At 37.8% G+C, this 6,086-nt stretch overlaps 1 pseudogene; it reads left to right on the top strand.

The window, feature by feature from the left end:
* The first annotated feature begins 1,643 nt into the window (after positions 1–1,643).
* LOC143600264 (receptor-like protein 2 pseudogene) lies at positions 1,644–3,966 on the top strand (annotated as a pseudogene).
* Positions 3,967–6,086: the final 2,120 nt, after the last annotated feature.

Below are 6,086 nucleotides of genomic sequence, written 5' to 3'. Positions count from 1 at the left end.
AGGCTTTTATGATGATGGGGCTTAATCGAATAAATTTTACATTTTTACATTGTGTTTAATATATACATGCATGCCACCTGCTCCATGAAATGCCTGATCAAGTTTGGTTTTGTGTTTTCAATAGATTTGGAGATATAAATGAATCTAGAAGCTACCCAAGTGAGCATCAACTTCTAAGCCAGTAAAAGTAACTAACAGATCCTCAAATTTATGATTTTTTTTTTCATAGATTAATGACTCAAGGTCATGCTGCTTGATCTTGGATGTTATAGCATCATACTCTACGATCACTCTGCTAACGAATTTAAATTTTAAAAAATACATCATTGATATTATTCAGTAATGTATCTCTGGTTCCGTGGTCTTTCAGGGCAATTTTGAATATGAGAAGAAATATACAACGCACGTCTTTGATGTTCGGTTTATTTGTACATATATTAACGTGTATAAACCTGTTACCTGCACAAATAAAACACCCCGCACTAACTCCCCGGCAACGGCGCCATTTTTCCATGATCGGTACGACACGGTCATCAGTCTTGTTAGCAGCTAGTGAGATGGAAAAGCTTCATGCAGAATTGAAGAAAGACGCTAAAATTGACAGGACAGGTACACCGTTATGTGGTAACGGTTTTGTTTTGGTTTTGGCTAATTATATCCTGCTTGTAGCATTCTGAACATGAAACATTAGATGCGGTTAATTTTGCATATTTTGCATGTACATAGAATTAGTTTGGAGTTTAATGAGCAATATCTTCAAACCTCCTGAATTGGTCATCACTGATGTCAACTAGGGTGAGTTGACTGAAACTGGAGAAGTTAAAATCTGAAAGCTTGCTACCTAAAGAGTTGTCTTATTTTTGAACCATCATATACTGCCATCTATCTACAGATCTCAATACACATAATTATTATTTGATCAATTTCATCTTTATCTATTTATTTAATTCACTGTAATAATTTATCTTATACATATAAAAACTCATGCATATTAATTTCTTGTTAGTTTTAATATTTTAATACCTAGGTGTACCTAATTATTTATATAACTATATAAAACAACAACTCCTCCTTTTATTATTATTACTCCTTGAAGATTTCTTTATCAAAACTTCTATTTTACTTCCTAATATGTCATAACTCAACAATGATCATTATCATCAATCTTAAATTTCTTTTTGTTTACATTTATGATTGGGTAATTAGGCACTTTACACAAATACCTTTACCATTTTCAATTTTAATTTGTTGCTCGGTCCAAAAACGAAACGAAACCCGATGGATGGCTGACTTGATCAGGGGCGGAGGGTACTTGTGGCATGGGGTGGCCCGCCCCTCCTCCCCTTTTTTGCACGTTAGTGTAAATTACCCTTTTTCGTTTGAAAATTTTTATATGTAGTGTAAATTAATCCATTTTCGCCCCCACGCCCCGGTGTTTTCGTCCAAGCTTCGCCACTGGACTTAATAACCTTTGTAAACAGAAATACCTGTCACCACCACCAAACAGCAATTAAATATACACAAAAGTAAACGCTTCCATGATGATCAACTCTCGACGTCTACTTTTCACTTCCATTTAAAAGAAAAAATCCCTCAGGCTTCATTTCATCAACCTGTCTTCTCATTCTTCTGCAACAAGCTGCCACAACAATGCTGCTGCGAAAACTACTCTTATTTCCCTCTACCTCCACTGACCACCAACATCTGAGCTTTGTAGGCTTCTTGATTATACTCATACTCCTGTTCTCAACACTTGTGAATGCAGATTGCAACCCTGATGATAAAGCTTCTCTCTTGTCCTTTGCAACTAACTTTCCCACCCTTAATTGGTATTATGCTTCCGTCGAATGTTGTTCATGGGATGGAATATCTTGTGATGCTAAAGGATACCGGGTTGTTGGATTATCCATACCCGAAAGCGGCCTTCATGGTGCCATTCTTTCTCTTCAAAATCTCACATATCTATCTTTCCTCAATCTGTCTTATAACTTCCTCTCTGGTCCCCTCCCTGGTGGACTTTTCTCCGCCTTCAACAACCTCCACACCATTGACTTGAGCTATAATAGGCTTTCGGGATACTTTCCCGACATCTTACCAGCTACTGTCCGGTTGCTTAATCTCTCCAGCAATCATTTTAGTGGACAATTCAAGCAGCCATTATCCTATCGCTTCAAAGCTTGACCGCTATCAATATTAGAAACAACAGTTTCACCGGCTCAATTCCTGCCACTATATGCAATGCTTCACCAGCTTTAGTGTTCGTTGATTTTTCTCTGAATGACTTAACTGGAAATATCCCTAAGGGATTCGGTGCCTGTTCTAATCTCAAGGTTTTGAGTTTGGGGTTTAACAACCTAACTGGACCAATCCCAACGGATATCAATGGCGCTCTATCTTTGCAACAGTTATCGTTACATGGAAACTCTCTTACAGGGGAGATTAGTGAAAACATTACCGACCTCACAAACCTCAGGAGTCTTGTCTTGTTTGGTAACATGCTGTCTGGTTCCATCCCACGCAACATCGGGAAGCTGTCGTTGCTGGAGCGACCGGAACTTCATATTAATCGTCTCAATGGAACCCTACCTCTGTCATTGATGAATTGTACAAAGCTTCGTCAACTCTTTAAGTGGCAGGCTTTCTGATTTTGATTTCTCCAGTTTCACTCAACTCAGAATAGTTGACCTTGGTAATAACGGATTCATCGGGTTGCTACCTAAAAGCCTTTTCTCCTGCAAATCTCTCACCGCCATTCGACTGGTCACAAACAAGCTAGATGGAGAAATCTTACCTGGCGTACTTGAATTGCCATCTCTGTCCTTCTTCTCGCTTTCAAACAAGAGCTTCAAGAATATCACTCAAGCATTGAATATTCTTAGTGATCATAAGAATCTCACCACTCTCCTCCTCTCCAAAAATTTCTTTAATGAAACGTTACCCGCTGCAGGAATTTCCGGATTTCTCAATCTTAAGATCTTGGGACTAGGTGGCTGCAAGTTGTTTGGTCAAATTCCTGTTTGGCTGATGTCACTAACGAACCTAGAGATACTCGACCTCTCTCAAAATAGCATTAATGCAAAATTCCTGGTGGGCTACAAACCCTTCCCAATCTTTATTATCTCGATTTATCTAACAATTTTCTCTCGGGTGGCTTCCCTGTAGAGCTTACTAGGCTTCCAGCACTTGCATCACAGAAAGTTCTGGATCAACTAAACAGTACTTATACAGAACTACCTGTATTGTTGCACCGCAAAATACTTCTCATTTTCAGTACAATCAACTAACCACCTTCCCCCCCTGCATTGTTCCTAGCTAGAAATAACCTGAGTGGTGACATCCCTATTGAGATTGGCAATATGCAATCGATTCACATTCTTGATTTGAGTCAAAACTATTTCTCCGGCATCATTCCTAGTTCCATTTCAAAACTTAAAAACCTGGAAAAACTTGACCTTTCGCGCAATCTTTTATCTGGTGTGATCCCAACGTCCCTTAAAAGCTTGTACTTTTTGTCCTTTTTCAAAGTTGCAAACAATAACCTACAAGGTTCCATACAAACCGGGGGCCAGTTTGACACCTTTTCAGACCAGAGTTATGAAGGTAATCCAGGGTTATGTGGCCCTCCCATGCAAAAGTCTTGTAGCGAGCAATCTGATTCTGCTCCTCCTTCTCCTTTAGGACATAGGAAAGACGTTAGCACAGAAATGATTCGAGGACCAATCCTCGGGTTCTGTTTTGGATTTGGGATCATTCTCACCTGTCAAACATTCTGCATGGTGTCTAAAAGAAGGATTCTCCCTAGAGTGATCCATAAGTATTTCATATGGGCATAATATCTTTCAATTCCACATCAGAAGTAGATGCCCTCAAGCGGAGTCACAATGTTCCTACTTCCTAAGCAATGCACAAGACATCAAGCATCTCACTATAACTGATATCTTGAAAACACCCTGTGGTTTCAGTCAAGTAAACACAATCAGTTGTGCAGACTCTCATCGTTTTTCTTCTTTTTCGTACTTTTTCCTTTTGGTTGTGGTACCTTATGCAAAGGAATTTTACTTGATGAATGTATATTATTGTACAAAGAGACACATCTAAACTGTGGTAACAGATGCTACTTCCACAGATAAAGTTTGATCTAACTCGAATTATAAAGTTGTGTTCTATTGATTGTAACTAAGGGTACAATGACAAGAACAAACTACGTTCTTGTTTGTGATTTGTGTGCTTGTAGATTCAGCTGATCAAGCTAAAATTCATTCAGATCAACTAGAATGCATCTAAGAATTCATATAAACATCAAAAGGATTGTAGACAGCCATGCATAATAATAGACTAAAACTATGAACTGCCATGTACTGACATTTATCGATGATTCCTGTGGAAGGGTCAACTGTCAAGTGCCCACTTTTATAGATTTTCTGAAGGGTCTACGAAAATGATTGTTGGACCAGTTCTCGGGTTCTGTTTTGGATTTTGGATCATTCTCACTTGTCAAGCATTCTGCATTTTGTCTAAAAGAAGGATTCTCCCTATAGTGATACATAGGTATTTCATATGGACATCATGCCCTTTAATTCGACACAGCAGTACACAATAGATCAAGCATCTCACTATAACTGATATCTTGAAAGCAACCAAGGTTTTGGTAAAGCAAACATAATCGGTAGCACACACTATGCCATAGTTCTTTCTTTTGTTTTTTATTTGTGGTTCCTTATGCAAAGGAGTTTTATTTGATGACTCTGTATTAATGTATAAAGAGACACATCTCAGCTGTAACCTTTTGAGTGGATAATGGAACATCTGTCTGTGTTAACAGATTTACAGATGCTACTTCCACAGATATATATAGTTATGTTCTATTGGCTGTAACTAAAGTTAGGCCCAACTCGATATATATAGTGGTGCTTGGAGGCAATATTGTTGTACACTTACTAACTGGTTCAGTTAGTTTAGCTTCACTTTTAGTGTACTTAAGGTTTTAGTATATCATCATAACTTAGTTAATTCTGTTCTCCAAAATGTCTATGGTCATTTTTGTAAGTTTAGTTGGTGTGACTAAATCTACGAAATCAAAAGGTCAACTTGATGATTCAGAGGTTAATTAGATAATTTTTCTAAGATCATGACTGCATGAAAACTCACAGACCTGACCTCTTCCCTGCAACCAACAGGATCAGTTTAAGCACACAGCTTGCTTCGATAGGTAGTCATCAATTATCAAAAGAGTTGAAAGAAAAGATGGCATGAACTGCCTATTTCCAATACAAGATGCAAAAAATAAATAAATAAATAATATATTATTCCAATATAAAGGGTTACATTATAAGCTTGGATACATTATTATAACTCTTAACATATTTATTCCACAACAAGATTATTCATGGGTTGATGAGATTGCCTTATAAATTAAGAACCATCATTTATTTTCCACAGAGAGATCCATCCACAGATCTCACACATACGTACGTACACGCATACATATATATCATCACATATTCTTTGTTTCAAGCAACCAATTTGAAGCCAGTGGCTAGATTCCTTCACGTCGGTTCCGGTATATATCAAAATCTCAAACTTTCCTCCCATGCAGATGCCCAAAAAAACCCAAATGGAAGAATCTCACCATTCGGATAAAAAAAAGATGAACGGGCAAATGAACAGAAGTCAAGATGAAGACGCTGACAAAACCCGCAAGCAGAATTATGAAGTAGGAGGTAGTAAGAATTAACAAAGTGTTAATGATGCTAAAAAGATGGAGACTAGCACCACATAATCATAAACCAAAGAAAAAAGAAGTCGATCATTTGGTCGGTCAAGAAACCACATTGAGATAATGGGAAAATGGGAAGATGATCAAAGAACTAATCATCGCCTTGAATGTACCAGCATAGAAGCATGGTGGCACATCGACGAAGAATGTAGATACGAGCACGTTGCTTCTTGACCAACGTAGCGCACTTTGTTGTAATTCCATTGCCTTTCCTCTTTGTTTTTAGATCAGCTGCCATTTTTGCGTTTTTTTTTCTTTCAAAACTAGCGTGCCAGGTATAATTTTAGGCCGTGTTTTTTTTTTCTAAAAA

The sequence above is a fragment of the Bidens hawaiensis genome, unplaced genomic scaffold (genome assembly GCF_021521415.1).
Source record: "Bidens hawaiensis isolate Kalapana, Puna unplaced genomic scaffold, B.hawaiensis_p1.1 tig00053861_1, whole genome shotgun sequence".
Lineage (NCBI taxonomy): Eukaryota > Viridiplantae > Streptophyta > Magnoliopsida > Asterales > Asteraceae > Bidens > Bidens hawaiensis.
This window is presented reverse-complemented; position numbering and strand designations above follow the sequence as displayed.